This window comes from Pelodiscus sinensis, chromosome 3, assembly GCF_052426305.1.
Source record: "Pelodiscus sinensis isolate ZL-2025 chromosome 3, ASM5242630v1, whole genome shotgun sequence".
In the NCBI taxonomy this organism is placed as follows: Eukaryota; Metazoa; Chordata; order Testudines; family Trionychidae; genus Pelodiscus; species Pelodiscus sinensis.
The window spans coordinates 10,140,382-10,157,516 of NC_143054.1; the positions used below are offsets into that span (position 1 = coordinate 10,140,382).

Here is a 17,135-nt window from a genome sequence, read left to right on the forward strand (position 1 = left end):
CCGTATCCAAAGCCCACAAACGACAACAGTTGTCTTCCCCTTCATTTCAGGCACATTTGTACTAGGCCAAGGCTCTTCAGTTGGTGCCGATGTTCAGGGTGTAATTCTGGCCATACGGAATCAATGACAACACGCCCACTGACTTACCATAGAGCCAGCATTTCACCCTCCACTGGACTTTCCTTCAGGCAAGGGTTTGTCAACTGTAAAGATGCCACAGAGAAGACGGTATTTATAATTAACAAGAATGTCTTCAACAGCCAGGCATGGACCAGAATCCTTTCATAGCTAAGGCCAAACTCCTTCTGACATCCTGGATAGCAGATGATGCAACTGTGCTTCACCGAGGAGTTAGATTGTGTAAGCAACCATTGCTAATTAAGCTAACCACAAATTCTCCTTTAATTGGGAAACAACTTTATCTTTTATCAGGGTGGGGGTTTTGGATTTGTTTGGGTTTTTTGTTTTGTTTTATTTTTTGCTTGTTATGTGCTACGTACCTAGGAACTCACAATGAAGACAGAAGAAGCTTCAGGGAGTAGCCACATTACTCTGTACAGGATAAACTTAAAAAACAACAAATGCTCTGGTAGCATTTTATAGACTAACAAAACATGTAGATGGTATCGTGAGCTTTCGTGAGAAGTGGGCTGTGCCATTTGTTGTTTAATAAAGACATACAGGCAGTCCCCGGGTTACATGGATCCGACTTACATTGGATCCCCACTTACAAACGGGGTGAGGCAACCCCGCACTAGCTGCTTCCCCCAGCAGACTAGGGAGACGTGAAGCTAGTGCCCCCCTCCCCCCCCCCCAGCAGACCAGGGAGACTCGGAGCGGCTTTTCTCAGCAGACACCTCAGCTTGAGAATAAAGGACTGAGGGAAGTGAGGTGTGGGAGAATAAAACTGAGCTCTGGAGCAATGTTTGGCTAGAGTTTCCCCTACAATATGTACCAGTTCTGACTTACATACAAATTCAACTTAAGAACAAACCTACAGTCCCTATCTTGTACGTAACCTGGGGACTGCCTGTAGTAGATGAAACACTGACTTGCTGCGGAAATATAGTGATCACACCAAAAAGAATAATGAAAGCATTTTAGTTCTGTGATGGGCAACCCAGACTAGTGAGTGGGCTGCATAAATGGCCCTCCTTCATCTCAATGGGCCATAAGATTGTTGCAACCAAGATGGACTCCCAGGATAAAGTAGTTTTGCTGGGCCCACGGAAAAGGTTCAGAAAAGGACAACAAAAATGATGAGGGGTTTGGAATAGGTCCCATATAAAGAGATTAAAAAGACTGGGAGCGGAATCGAGGCTCAGATCTTAAACAAGGGTGCGTCTTATTTCCGTTATTTTGAAATAATTGACGTAATTTCAAAATAAAAATGCGAGCATCTACACCAAGGCCACTCAACATGTGGCCTATGGGCCGCATGCAGCCTGCAGCCCATTTGTTTGAGGCCCGCGGTGTGATTTGGGTTTACACCAGGCTCCATATATGGCCCAGAGGTGGGATCCTTTGAACATGGCTTCCACTGGGAACACTCTCCACCACAGTGAGGTGTCGCCCAGGCGAGGTGAGAATTGAAAGACGCACGAGGACGGGCTGGCTGGAACAGGCAGGCACAAGGTGTTGGCATTTCTAGCCCCCAGAGAGGAGGTGCTGGGAGCACTGGGGCATTATGGGAAGTGCTGGCTGCTTAGCCTTATGGGCAGAGCCTGAGAGGTGCTGACTGGCTCCCATTCGCCACATTTGGGTCCAGCGCTGCAGGTTAAGGCTTAATTTTTGTATTCATGCCAGTCAGTGTGAAAGAAGCTATTTGCATATATTTGCAAGTATATTCAACCACACTTAATTTGCAGCCCTGGGCATGTGCTGTGAGCATCATTGTGGTCCCCAGGGCTTCCAAAGTTGAGGAGCCCTGGTTTACACAGCAATTCTGTTATTTCGAAATGAATTCAAAATAACGGATAGCTTATTCCGACTTCTGTAAACCTCATTCCACGAGGAATGACGCCTATTCCGAAATAGCTATTTCAAAATAGCAGTAGTGTGGACGCTCCACTGCTGCTATTTCAAAATGGCTCCTCACCAGGACCATTCTAAGTAATTACTCCCCAGTGCTTCCTGGGGCTCTAAATTGAGGTAGTGTGTCCACATAAGGGGAGCCTGCCTCAGAGTAATTTTGAGGCTTCCCTGTAGTGTAGACGTGTGATTTCAAAATAAGCTATTTTGGAGTATTTCTTCCGGAATAGCTTATTCCTAAATAAGCATGCAGGGTAGACATACCCCAACTGGGTCTTGTTTCCTCTGTTCTCCTCATTTTGGACAACGGGAATTCAGAGCAGAAGGAAGGTCTAAGGCAATAGAGTTTTGGGGTGAGGGCTACACACCGTACAGTCAAGCTGGGAATAAACCCAGCTCCTCTGATACCACAAACTGATAGGGTTTGTAATAACTATAAAAATAAAGAACTACCCACAGGAGTTGGTTGGAACCTAAAGAGATATGGACCATTGTTTACAAATACTCTTGGGTGGTATTAACATGGGAGGGGTAACTTTTAGAATATTTTATTGTATTTTTTATAGTTAAATCAGGTAGATTTCTAAAGAGAAGAAGTATGGAAACAGCCACCTTGTCTCCCAACAGCACACACACATTTTGATACAACAATATCATACAAACTTGCTTTTATTAAAAGGAAAGTAACAAATATTTGATTTATATTTTTTGAGGGCTCTCGTCTGGTATTCCTCCAGCTAACAGGTTTCTTTCTAGCTGAACTTAATAGCGTTTCAAGGGTCCGTTGAAGCAGAATCTGTTGATTTTAGAAGCAAGTAGCTGTCTGCTGGATTCCCAGAGATCTTGCTCAGACAATCAATTGAACTACCGCCTGTATGAAGACAAAAGAATCAGATTCTTTTATGTCCTCCAATGGAAGAAGGATCTGATTTTGTATCAAATCATATGGCCTGGGAAGAACACCCCATTCACTGAAAGGTGAGTGAAGAAGTTCTTGATTAGCCCCAGCACAGAATATCCTTTATCCCCACTGCGACATCCTTTTGGCATTTCAAAATGAACAGTTATATGCATCTTAAACAGATGATCTGTCTGCCTACAAAGCCTATATAATATAGAAAAGCACAATGTATATCCATATAGTTGTTTTACCAAACAGACATCTTGTCTACAGCTGCACCTAAAATGAGACATGCTTAGTTAGGTGATAACTAACTAACTCTGAAAGAATGTAGGAAAAGTCTAATTCTACCTACAGCCTAACACAGGCCAGTTCGGGTATGTCTACACTACCCCGCTAGTTCGAACTAGCGGGGTAATGTAGGCATACCGCACTTGCAAATGAAGCCCGAGATTTGAATTTCCCGGGCTTCATTTGCATAAGCGGGGAGCCGCCATTTTTAAATCCCCGCTGGTTCGAACCCCGTGCAGCGCGGCTACACGGGGCTCGAACTAGGTAGTTCGATTAGGCTTCCTATTCCGAACTACCGGTACACCTCGTGGAATAGGAAGTTCAGAATAGGAAGTTCGGAATAGGAAGCCTAGTCCGAACTACCTAGTTTGAGCCCCGTGTAGCCGCGCTGCATGGGGTTCGAACCAGCGGGGATTTTAAAATGGCGGCTTCCTGCTTATGCAAATGAAGCCCGGGAAATTCAAATCCCGGGCTTCATTTGCAAGTGCGGTATGCCTACATTACCCTCCTAGCTCGAACTAGGAGGGTAGTGTAGACATACCCTTCTATACTAGACCCAGAAAGTCAGCTTAAGGTTCGCAACTCCATCTACATAAATAACATAGCTGGAATCAATGTACTTTAAGTGGAGTTTGGCACTCTCTCCACAGTGGAAGGTTGGCGAGAGCAAATTCTCCCATCAGCTTCTCTTACTCTTCACAAATCAAGGAGTACTGGCACCACCTAGGGACACCCTCAGTGTTTGATTCAGCAGGTCCTTACTAGACCCACTAAATCAAATGTCAGAAGATGGATCTCCAGTGCAGGTAGAAGGTGAAGATCTACCTTCTGGCATTCAATTTAGCAGGTCTAGTAAGGCCTCAGTTCTGATGGCAGTTCAATGTTAGCGGCTCTGCCAGCATGGCTCTCTGGGCATGCTCAGTGAATTGGCCAAGAGATTAGCATTACAGCTACTAGCACCGGAAGCCATGCCTAAGACCCTTGCTCACACCCTGAAGCCCTAAGGAGCTCACAACATCATGTCTCTTGCCCTCTCTCTAGTATTTTAATGGGTGGAAAAAAATCTCTTACCCTCCTAACTCCATTTCTAGGACCAGAACTGTTCTTTCAACTTATGGGGATTAATGAAAGTTACCTGAAGGGGACTACTGAGGGAAGAGGGGCTTCCACTCTCCTTGTTTGGCTTGTTTCAGGGCCCGGAGCTTCCCTTGACCTCAGGGCCAGCCTTAGGGATGGGCACACTGGGCCCATGCCCAGGGCACGATAGCCAGAAGGTGCGGGGCAACTGGATACAGGTGTTGCTGGGCAAGTATTCTTGCGCAAGAGGGCTTTTTCCCGAGCGGGAGCCAAAGTACATTACAAAGTCAGTGCTCTTGTGCAAATTCAAGCGGCCAGTGTAGACAGCTGGCAAGTTTTTGCACAAAAGCGGCTGCTTGCAAATTCTCTAGACGCACCCGATGGCTCCTCTACACTCTGGAATGAGGGCACAGAGGCCAGCTGTCTAAGAGGAGCAAGTGAGCAGGGAAGGAGGGGATAATTTGGGGCTGCCTCAAATTTTCAGGTGTCCTGTGCTATTGTGTATGCTGCGTATGTCTGAGGATGGCCCTGTCTGACCTGTTCCTGCTGCAACATAAATTTGACTAGCTGAATATCTTCTGTAACTTAGGGCCCATTCAGTCAGAAAGAAACAGAACAGAAATAAAAGGGGTAGCAGATTTGCAAGGTGTCCAAGTTAACCTTATGGAGAAACCTTTCTGCTTAGACCCTTTGCATTCATTCTGAATAACGTTAACATTGACATCACCGAGATTTGTCGAATGACCACTCGCCCCAGTGTGTGAAAGGGGGGAATTAAAGGGCTAAGAACTGTGCTGCTTTAAGGAGGGAAGGATTCATCGGCCGTTATATGGAAAGAGAACATTGAACATTCCCGCTCACACGGCAGAGTCACTCCCGGGGAACGCCGAGCTTACTTCTGACAGCAGTGGCCAAACGGAATGCATTTGTCAATGTATATAGAAGGGGTGGGACATCGCCAAAGGAAGCAGGATCCACCTCGGTATCTACAGTCCCCTGGGGTCGTTCTGGCCTTGGAGAATCCTAAGAAAGAAAAAAAGAGTCTGAATCATCATTCTGCAGAGCAGGGCAAAGGAAGGGTTGTGGTTTCAGGATGCCAGGCGTTTCCCATTTACTGAGACCGGACCAAGTCAGCCCCATTATCTTCTAGGCCAAACGTTTACCACGGGTTATTTAAATGGCTGCCGTTCTCTCCAAGTTCAATGGCAGTCTCCTAGAATGGAAAGCAGCAATTTAAATAAACTGGGGCACTGATTTTCTAGCTGGAGATTTCAGAACCGTAGCTCCGAGTATGGGTATCCTCCAATGGCCCATGAATATAAAGGACAGAAAGCTAGGGGTTGCCTACTTTACTAACTTCTCTTTCTGGATGGGCTGAGGTGTGGATTCCCTCTGGCTCTCACAGTCATGTGCCATGTGATATCAGCAATGCAGTTTGGCTAAGGAGGGTTGACTGGCTCTGTGCCGGGTTGGTTGACTATAACTTTCTGAGGGAGAAGGGCTTGAGAAAGTCCCTTCGGGGATAAATATCTGCCTGTCTATGAGACTCCACTCAAATTTTCTTCAAAAGATTCCCTGAGGCATGGGCGACAGGTATGGAAGGTGGGGGAAGGCTCTGCCTTCCCAAACCACCAGGCATAGTCCCATCCATGTTCTGCGGGTGGAGTGTTGCTGCCCCTAGTGCTCACCCTCCCAGTACTCCAGAGCTGGGAAGGCTGGGCCAGGCCATGTGGCGCGTCGTTCTTCCTCCTCCAGTGCTCTGGGGCTGGAGAGGCTGGGCCGGGCCAAGCCGCAAGGCATAGCACACCCTGCCTCCTCTCTCCCCTGGTGCTCAAGAGGCTGGGTTGGGCTGAGCTAGGCTAGGCCATGTGGAGCAGTGCGTCCTACTACCTCCCTCTCTGGTGTTCTGCGCATCCCAGCGTGCAGTGCAGCCCAGCCCAGCCTCCTCCCTCTCCCCAGTGCTCCAGGCTGGCCTGGACTTGGCCAGGCCATGCGGCGCGGTACGCCTTCCACCAGGGTTGGGCAGGCTATGGCAAACATGCATCCATTCCCCTCCAAGCCCTATGGTTGGAAGTGGGGAGCATGCATGTGGCATACCACCCCACATCCCACGGGCGGGGCCTAATAGGAGGGGCAGGGCCTTCCAGCCCTGCCTTCACCAATGGCCCATGCCCTCATGAATAGTTTCTACCTAACTGGCAGTGTTCAGTTTTCCCTGACTGACCTGTTGTTTTGAAAGGGCAGCCCAAATGTGGACAGCCAAATATTTTAGAATATTTTGAACACCCTAAGTTGTGTTTTCCCAAAACTCTTTTCCGCCAAAGGATAGAAACTGAAACCCTACACGCTTCATTGACACATCTACAAATATTGTCCCACAAAGAGATGATATTATTTCTTGGGAGGGGCGGGGAAAGACAAGCACATTTTTGTGAAAGGTATTGAGAAACATTGGGGCAAAGAGAGGGAGACTGCCACTTTAAGGACCTGGATTCTTTTCTTTGCAGTATAACTTCTCAGTGGGACACGATACCAGGTTCATAATAAGTCAGGTTGAAAACGGCAGAGAATTATTAACAACAGTCAGAAGCAGAACCCATGAGTATATAAGGAGTTGGTCAGACTCCATTTAACACCAGATGCTCAGTTCTGTGATTGCCCATTTTGAGAAGAGTGTATGCCATGCAGAGAGAAGGTGGGTTAGCTTACACAGCATACTTCAGCAAGATATGAGGAAACAATGGAGAGGACAAGGATTTTGTTTTGACAGGCCATAGATCAATGAAACCTCAATGGTTATTCTTAGAGGCAGATGCTAGAGCTCAAAGAAAGGTAGAAAAAAATGTTAATGGAAAACACTAGACAATCTTCATACAGGTTCCCAGGTAACCCTTTATATCATTGATTGCTTTCATTGACATCTTACCTGGTGCATCCAGGAGCAGCAAGAAAACAACAGCAAAGACTAGATGAAGGATCTTCATGGCGGAAGGCTGACCAGGAACTCGGTGACACTGCAGACAAGAGACACCAAGACAGAGAGGAGATGGAAGTTGCTAGAACATTGAGAATTGTGAGCTGCTAAACTATGGAAATATTGCTTTAATTTAAACAACATTTTTGGTAGGTGTTCTTTTAAAATGAGATGTCTTGGGAATAATTTTAATGAATCAATTAAATAAACTTTCGCATTGGAATTTATTTTTTCCTTAGCCAAAGTACAGACTGCAGATTTATCACATATTTGTGCATTTTACTGCCCAAAAGAGAATTAAAAGCAATTAAGAAATTACAGAAATCAAAAGAAAGGTGGTAGATACTCATGTTTGTGAAATTTCCGAGAACGAATTCATCATGTGATGTTACAATTGATCAAGAAATAATAAACCACATCAATTCATGGATGGTTTTATTATTTAGGAAAACTTTATCCTGGTTCTCTTTTGTTCATTTCTGATCAGGCCAGTGGAATTATAGGAATGTGAGAATTTTCAAGCAAAGAACTGTTAGAATTTGTAAACTCAGACAAAATTCTCAATTCTATTAGCTATCACACATTAAACTGCAGACAATCATGATAATATTGATTTAAACCAACAGTTCTCAACCTTTTTTTCAATTTTGCCTGATATTAGCACCTATTTTACCAACACCTTCCTTCTGCTATTTTACAGTATAGAGATGGGTACTGCCACCTCTTTGCAGCAATGGCTTGTGGTATCAAGGGGCTTTCTCAAAGCATACACATCAATAGCCACAACATTTTCAGGGTTGGATTTGTTAGTGGGTGTTGTGCCCAGTCCCCATGTCACTCACTGACGGGGCTGTAAATACGTAGTCATGAGGGAGGGCCACATTGAAGTGAGTGGCTTTGCTACCTGGCACATGAAGGCACAACACTACTCACTCAGATGTTGTCCAGTTGCCCTTCTGTCATGAAAGGGAAGGGCAGCCAGGCCAAATTTGAGTGAGTGGGGCTGTAACACTGTGTAATTACTGAAGTACTAGCAGGCTCACAGTTAGCCCATAGAAAGTGTGATTTGCCTCTTCTCCCAGCTGGGAAGCTCTCATTGCAACCATTCCAGTCTCTCTGGAATTTTACCAATCATCTTCCATTTTAGGACACTTTCATTAAACATTCAAAGGTAAGTAAATATGCAAATACTGGAAACAATGGTTCAGTCTCTAGACAAATCAAAAGTTCTTCCTCTTTTGTCAGAGTGTAGAGTGGAGCATTATCGCACATTGACACACTTTATGTGCTTTAACACAGCCCTTAAAGTAAGTAAGCAAGCAAGCACAGGAAGGAGGAGGAAGGTGGTTAGATGATCAGCTTTATTTCCTGGCACTCACAGTGCTGTGAGCTGCTCCAGCACCACCTCTCCTCATTATTTGTGCTGATGTTTGCAGGCAACTGGACTGCTAGTGCTTGCAAGTGCTTAATCAGCACCAAGGAGGCTGCTGTCCCATGTGGCTATATCCCATCTGCCTTCATCTGTCCTTCTTTCCTTCCCCTTTTCTCTTCTTTATCTTTATTGCTGCCTCCCTTTGTTCTTCTCCATCCAACCTGTTCTCTTCCTTTACCTCCTCCCTGCCCTTTCTCTTCGCCTTCCAGTCTTCACCATACCCCTTTATCTAGTTCTTTCTTGCCTGCTCTCTCTTTCTCTCTGTCCCCATCTTCTCTCCTCCCTACCTTCACCTTCATTTACAACCCCATTTCCTGCTACCATCATCCCTTCCTCTGGAAACCCTCCCAAACTGCAGTTCCTGCAGTCTTCACGTTAGTTCATCATTGGACTGCTAGAGGAGACACACTGCAATTAGAGTATTAGGTTTTCCTGATGAAGGCAATTTGGATAATTTGAATCTCCTGTAGCTGATTTTAACTCTGATAGCTTTAAATGGCCAAATTTTCACTGTGGTAACCGTAACAGCTGTAGTATTGCTACTACTTCATTCCAAGTTGCATGAAGACGTGTTCTCTAGCTTCACACAACCCCAAAAGGTTTCATGAGACACCTGGAATTTCATTCAGGTAGTTCACTCTCCCAAGGGGTTATGACAACTCTGTTCTTCTCTTCAGGGGTCTCACAGTTGTCTCTCTGGACAGGACTTTAAAAGAAGAGTTAATAGATTATGAGAAAAGTGATAATAGTAGTTACCAGACAGGGGTACTCCCAGGAGTCAGGTGATGACAGTTCTGTTCACCGTCTCGCTCGTCCAGATAATTTAGAGTCAGGAGAAATACTTTGACCCAAACAGCTTGTTTTATACAGTTGGGGTCTTACTGGCAAGGCTGCTGTGGGCCAATCAACAGATGACCCCTGCTTCCGGGAAAGATTTGAAATGTCCAACCACCGTTTGGGCGTTGGAATTCTTGCAACTCTGGCTGTGGAAAATCCCATGATCATTATTCAAAACATCTTGTGCCACCCCAGATGGTGTAAGGCCCGTTAGGCCACCATGTTTCTGCAAAACATCTTGGCACATCTAACGAACAACTGCTCGTTTGCCTCAGATCAGCAACTTACTTCTGCAGGCCACTTCTTGGGGGTACCCCTCACAGTGGTGCTTGACCAATTTGACACGACTCCATGTCAAGCCCTCAATCTGAACAATAATAGTCATAAGTACAGACACAAATTCTCGATGTGCCAAGCCTGGCAAAGCCAATGGTGCCTACTAATGCTAAACCCTTCTCATTCACATGTTTCATATAAGAAAGAAAGAGAAATTGCTGGGCTGATCCTCTGCCCAGGGAAATATAAGACATATTCAAAGTGTTCTATAGCGGATATCAAAATACGAGGCTACTTAGGCCTCAGGCTTCGACTATTCTGGGATGAGATTTCACAAGTCTCCCAGTCTACAGAAAGGTCTACCCTGCAACTGGTGATGTGACCACAGCACACGTACACACCAGAATGAGCTTGGATTAGCTAGGTCATGGTAGACATCATAGAAGAACAGCCTAGCAACACAAGTAGGCTTCCAGGCTCCTCTGTGTCTTTTACAACCCATGCTGCTGTCCAAGTGGCGGTGGCTTCACCACTGTTATTCCAGCCAACCAGAGAAGGCTAGCTGAGGTACGTCTCCACAGGCTGCAGACACAGCTCTGCCTCCAGTGAAGATTTGCCCTGAGATGAGGATTTGGGGACAGCCCTCCATCTATGCCAAACACCTATTATTATACAGTCTCGCTTGTTCCTCTTGCCCTGGGGAGCTTATGAAAAGAGCTAATGACAAACAGCTCTCTGAAATCAAGTGGGTTTATTTAGCAAATGGAGCAAAGCATCAGAGAAAATCATCGCAAGACAACAAAGAGCTGACACCTGTTCAGACTCCTTTAACATTATGTTGTCCTGTCTGTAAAGTTAGACGGCTTCTCTGAGTGCCTATTGCAGGTTTGTAATTTGGCTCTTTGGAAGGGGTTTGGTGCAGGGGTGACCTGCCCATTGAGTCCCTCAGGGTATGTCTACACTACAGCATTATTTCAAAATATCTTATTTTGAAATAATGCGTCTACACACAAAATGCATTACGAAATAGCTTTTTGCTATTTCAAAATAGCGCGTCCGCACTGATTGGATGCTGAATCGTATTTAAGGCCAGCCAGAACTGATTCCAGCAGGGCATTAGGTCAGAAGTTACCTTGTGGCCAGGGCGGCCAGCAGGGCACCCTGGGAAGGACTAGAGGCCCCCTATTTCAAAATAAGCATCCCACTTCCCTGCTCTGTGGGGAGATAAGAAACAGACACATCAGCCTGGCTGTCTGTCTCTGATTTCTTCTATCCCTTCAGGTGCCGATACTCAAGTCTGGTCCTTTGCAGCTGCTGACTGGAATCCAAGCATTTACCTTTAAATGGCACCTGGCTGTCGCCCTGCTGACTGTGTCTGGGTTTGAAAGGCGTTGGAGAATGTGGTTGTCACACTTCCAGATGGATGACTCCAGGTAAAATCACAATCACCCCCTGCACAAATACGAAATGTCTCCTCTTCCCCTGCCACTGCCAAACAAACCCCACGTTGGCCTCCTTTCAAACCCAACTGGATGCTGGAGTGAAATGTAACAAAGTCTGAGGAATATCCACCTGCCCTCCTAATGCTCAACTACCCTGCAGATACTTAGCCAGGTCATTGCAGGTTAATTGCAAAGGTGAAAATTAAATTGGGCCTGGCTCCTTTTTGCCTCTTTATAAGGCATCAGTGACTGTGAAGAGTTGATGGTGGGGGAGGGGCGGTTCTGCTTGTGATCGAGCTTAGAAATATCAGGCAAGTCTGGCCATCCCTCTTTTGCTGACAGAGTAGATCCTTAAAAGCTAGCAAACTGAAATAAAGCAAAGATACAGCTGATCTACCCCATGTTTCCTATCTGGGTCTCCAGTGAGCACTGAACTTGCAATCTATGGTGCTCAATGCGGCAACGAACACCCCAGGGACAGGCTGGGCACAGTACATCCTGGCATGTGCCTGTGGCTTGCTGTCAAACTGCTGTTTCAAACTCCCTGGCTACGTCTAGACTGGCATGATTTTCTGCAAATGCTTTTAACGGAAAAGTTTTCCGTTAAAAGCATTTGCGGAAAAGAGCATCTAGATTGGCACGGACGCTTTTCCGCAAAAGCACTTTTTGAGGAAAAGCGTCCGTGGCCAATCTAGACGCACTTTTGCGCAAAAAAGCCCCGATCGCCATTTTAGCCATCGGGGCTTTTTTGCGCAAAATAGTACTGTGCTGTCTACACTGGCCCTCTTGCGCAAATGATTTGCATAAGAGGGCTTTTGCCCGAACGGGAGCAGCATAGTATTTCTGCAAGAAGCAATGATTTCAGACAGTAGGAAGTCAGTGTTCTTGCAGAAATTCAAGTGGCCAGTGTAGACAGCTGGCAAGTTTTTCCGCAAAAGCAGCTGATTTTGCGGAAAAACTTGCCAGTCTAGACACAGCCCCTGGGATTGGCTTTTGAAACTCAGCAAATAGCCGCTCCGCCTGCTCCTTCCACACCGTCAGCAAGAGAAACCCTTTTGCTTCACAGACACGATGCAGGACACATCAAGCAGCTACAGGTTGAAACTCTCTTAACCGGGATTCTCTGCTCCGGCAACATCCATGAAAATTATGAAATGCACTGACTAGTCAAAAACCAAAAAGAAGTAACAGCAACCCTCCACGTATGTGTTGGGTCGGGAGATGAGAGTGAAGGACTGTGTGTGTTTGTGAGAACAACAGAGACACACACCATGTGTGAGTGACAGTTTTGCATTGCTAAGCTTCCTCCATCCTCTTCCCTTCTCTCTGCGTGGAGATAGGATACAGAAGGTGGGGGGAGGGCTACCCTGACATCAGCGTCCCTCTCTTCTCCCTCCTACACTGTGCACAGGAAGCAGGAGGCTCCCACGGGGCAGCTCCAAGGCAGAGGGCAGGAACAGCATGACAGTGGGTGGAGGGGCAATTGAAGTGCCAGCATTTGATAGCTTCCTGGCCAAACCAGTCAGGATCACCTGTCAGAGGCTCCAAGATCTACCAGTAGATCTGTATCTACCAGTCGGTGACCACTATCCTGGAAGAATTCCAGAAGAAATACAATTGTCTGAGGCAACATACCTTATAAAACAGAGGTAAATAATTTGTAAATAATTTTAATTAACTTTAGATTTCTCATTAAAATCTCTGTTTCTTTAACCAAAGTACAGAAGGCAGAATTATCTATTAACCAAAATAGAATTAAAAGCAATTAATGAATTACAGAGAATTAATGTTTATGAAATTCCTAAAGAACTGATTGTGGTATTACAATTTACCAATAAACACAGTGATTCATTTAGAGTTTCAACAGAATCTTATAACTTAGAAAAACTTTATCCTAGTTCTGTACCACCATGGCCAGATAGCTTTGCCACTAACGCTGAAATAGAAATGTTTAAATGCAGATTCTTGTTCATTTCATTTCTGATCAGTCTGTTCTCCAATGGAATTAAGGGATTGTCTGTGCCATGCAACCAAAGATTTCTAACATTAGAAATTCAGAAAATCAGACAAGTTATGTAACCAAGACTGATCATTCAGTAAGTTCTCACACATTAAACCTCAGACACAAAATGCAGATAATGACTCAACCCAGCAATTCTCAATCATTTTTTTAAATCTTGCTTTCACCTTCTTCTGCCCTTTCTCCTTTTACAGTAGTGAGAAGGATACTGCCACCTAGCTGTGGAGATGAGCTTGTGGTATCTGAGTGGGGGGGAGCACTTTTCGAACAACATAACATCAAAATTTCACAATTTCAGTCAGCATCCAGTGTAGTTACCAGAACGGGAGCAGATGCATCTGATGAAGTGAGTCTTTGTCCACAAAAGCTTATGCTCCCATACATCTGTTAGTCTATAAGGTGCTACAGGACTCCTTGTCACTTTTGCAGATCCAGACTAACACGGCTACCCCTCTTATAGGTATATCATGTCCACCATTTCTTCCTTATCCACAAGGCTTAATATCCTACAAAGAAACCTATCAGATTGGTGTGACATGATTTGTTCTTTACAAATCCATACTGGCTGTTATGTATCACCTTATTATCTTCCAGATGTTGCAGGGATTCTTTAATTACTTGCTCCATTATCTTCCCTGGCACAGACGTTAAACTGACTGGTCTGTAGTTTCCTGGATTGTTATTTCCCTTTTTGTAGATGGGCACTATATTTGCCTTTTTCCAGTCTTCTGGAATCTCTCCCGACTTTCATGACTTTTCAAAGATGATAGCTAAAGGCTCAGATTCCTCCTGTATCAGCTCCTTGAGTATTCTAGGATGCATTTCATCAGGCCCTGGTGACTTGCAGACATTTAAATTTCTAAGTAAATTTTCACTTGTTCTTTTTTTATTTTAACTTCTAAACCTACCTGGAGTCACGTCAGGTACTTCCATTTGCACTTCAGGCCAGCCCAAGACTAACGCTTACCAGTGACTACAGCTTGAAGCTCTCAGGGATACTCCTAGAAAGTGGCCTGCAGAAATACACTGCTGATCTGAGCTAAGCTACGGGGTGTTCGTTACATGTCCCAAGATGTTTTGCACAAGCCACAGCAGCCCAATGTATCTTACACCATCTGGGTTGGCACAAGATGTTTTGTACAATGGCTGTGGAATTTTCCACAGACAGTTGCAAGAATTCTAACCTCCAAATTGCTGAAGTAATCTTAAAGTTGTAAGAAGTACAATTTGGGAGTATTTCCAGAGTAAGGGATGAGAACATAGAAAAAGAAAAAAATAGGTGTGAGGGAATGAGGCAGAAGATATCAGGCAAGAAAGAAACAAGTAAATTGGTTGTTCGGGTGAATACTGAAAGGGGAAGAGTTCAAGGGGAGAAAGAACAGAGGAAGCCAGAGGAGGGGTTAAAGGAAAGAGAGCAGGGCAGTATAGAGAAGAATGAAGGGAGGAAGGTGAGGTAGAGAAAAGGGGAAGGAAAGAAAGAGAGATGCAGGAAGAAAGGGGGTAGCCACAGGAGTTGCTTGCACAGTACAAGTAGTGAGTGGATGGGTCAGCTCCCTCCTCCAACACTGTCAGTCTCGGGAAATATCTGACATATAATCATCTAGCCACTTTTCTTCTTTCCATAATTTCTTACTGGTGGTAAGTGTTATGTTAAAGTATGTAAATATGCAATAATTTTCCACTCTGCATCCGACACAAAAGAGGAAGGAGCTTTGAATTGGCTGGTAAGTGAGACATTATTTCTGCTAGTTGAATATGTAGTTACCCTTGATGGTTTAGTAGAAGTCATGTAAAACCAAACGTTTCTGGTAAACTTGCAGAGAAATTCGAACAGTTTCAAGGAGAGGTTCTCAGCTGGGGTAGGGTCATGTCACATTTTCTATGGAGTAGCACTGAGCCTTTTAGTAATTCAGTAATCTCACAGTGTCACAATGCTGCTCACTCAAATGCCTTCCCCGTCAGGACAGAGGGGCAACTGGGCCCACTTTGAGTGGTATTGCGGGTGGACAAATTTGAATGAGTGGTGCTGAGACTCAGTAAGTGAGAGAACTCACTGAAATTTGGTTCTTTGTCATGGAACAACCGTATGAGTGAGTGACGTTGTGACCTGGCACATAGGGTCACAACACCCTTAAGAGACACGGCCCAGCCCTGGAAAGTTTGTGAATATTGTGGCATGGGCTTTAAAAAGGCCACCTGATACCTCAATGGCATTACCACTTCTAGGTACCAGTATCGTTCTCACTACTCTGAAAGGGCCAAGAGGAAATGCAGGTAAAAATAAATTAACAGATAGGATATGGCTGGAAAAAAAAAAGATGAGCACTGCTAGTTTACATCATTATCTGTGTTACCTCCCCACTTACCTCCCCAGGTTCCTCGGGAGCATGCAATACACACCTGTGTGCCTCAGCACCTGATGTTTTGACATTAAAGGAGATCTTGAGAATCAAGCTCCTGGATGTTCAAAAAAGACTAGAACAACTACACAAAAGGAGAAGATTTCTGCCCTTATATTTAGTCCCATGATCTCCCACCAGCCATGTTTGACCCCACTCCAACAGTTCCCTGAAACATGCCTCAGTCATTGGCTCGTGCATCAAAAAGTGAGGAATCTATTTTTGAAAACTAATCACAGCCTTAGGCAGAGGCTGTTCTCTCCTCATGGTTAGCTGCACTGTCTTTTACGAAAGTCCAGCACTTTGGGACAGCAGGTTCCCACTTTCAGTCTGATGCTCACTTACTAGAAACATCTTTCTTCAGCCCTGTCAATTAGGGTATGTCTACACTGTTGGGGTTTTCTGAGATACCGGAGGGATCCCAGAAAAATTCTGCCACGTCTAGGGAATGTGTTCCCTTTTCCACTTTTTTTTTTTCAGAATGCAAACGCACTCTTTCAGAAGCCCTGTCTTCCTCATTCTTCTTCACACAGCGCATAGTCAACCTGTGCCATGACGTGCTCTGATTAGTGGGTGTGAGTGTCTCTGTGTGTTGCTAAGGTAGGAAGAACCCCATCCTGAGGAACCTAGTTCCTGCAGGAGAGCTCCAGTGGGAGGGGGAATTGGCAGCAGGGAGAATTCACCTCCATATGAGAGCACAAGTAAGCACAAACAGCACACTGATCGAATTGTTAACCTTCCCCTAGTCCCATAAGAGTAACCCTAATAAATGAGCATACCCCCAGAGTATTGGGCTAATCTGGTAACAGCACGGACTAAAATGCTTGCAATATTTTTTTTAGTGAGACCACCTTGGCAATGAATCTTCCTCAGTCAGAAAGTTACAGATCGCCTCAATTGTCTATAGCATTTTAAAGTTATATGTTACACTGCCATACCAGGTACGCGCTTACTCTACAATATCTCTATTATGAATTTCTAGGTATAAAACAAAATAAAATAAAAGAATCTGGTAAAAGAGGAAGTTACTACACTATGTGGGTTGAATTTGCGTTACGCTTAGTCAGTGACCATTGCTTACAAAATCTAACTCTATAAACCACAGAGGCAGTATCTGCTATCTGAGTTGAATTATATTAAGAAGTTTGGCCAAAGTTATGCCAAGAATTCTAGCCTATACCTGGATGTCTCTGACATAATTATTAATAGTAAAATTCCTTATTATTCTGTCATCATTTCAGTTGAGAGATCCTTCTATAGAGGACATCACAATTGAAGGGGAAATGCTGGCCAGGGGGAAGTCAGCAGAAATTTTGCCAGGCTCACATTCTCATTATGGAACCCAATAATCAGCATTGGCCTGGTAGAAAGCAGACTGAAGTGAAGGGAAAAAGTCCCATTGTCTTCAGTGGGTTTTGGATAAGACTCAAGGTACAGAGAGGAATTCAGAAAACA

The 17,135-nt window shown here is 44.8% G+C and overlaps 1 long non-coding RNA gene across 1 annotated transcript; it reads right to left on the bottom strand.

Annotated features, from left to right (window-relative positions):
* Window positions 1–2,690: 2,690 nt before the first annotated feature.
* Window positions 2,691–9,826, bottom strand: LOC112543701 (uncharacterized). Its single transcript, XR_003086915.3, has 4 exons — window positions 9,463–9,826; window positions 7,227–7,314; window positions 5,197–5,323; window positions 2,691–2,902 (listed from the first exon to the last, which is right to left on the bottom strand). It is a non-coding gene; the product is annotated as an uncharacterized LOC112543701 (long non-coding RNA).
* Between the last annotated feature and the right edge of the window lie 7,309 nt (window positions 9,827–17,135).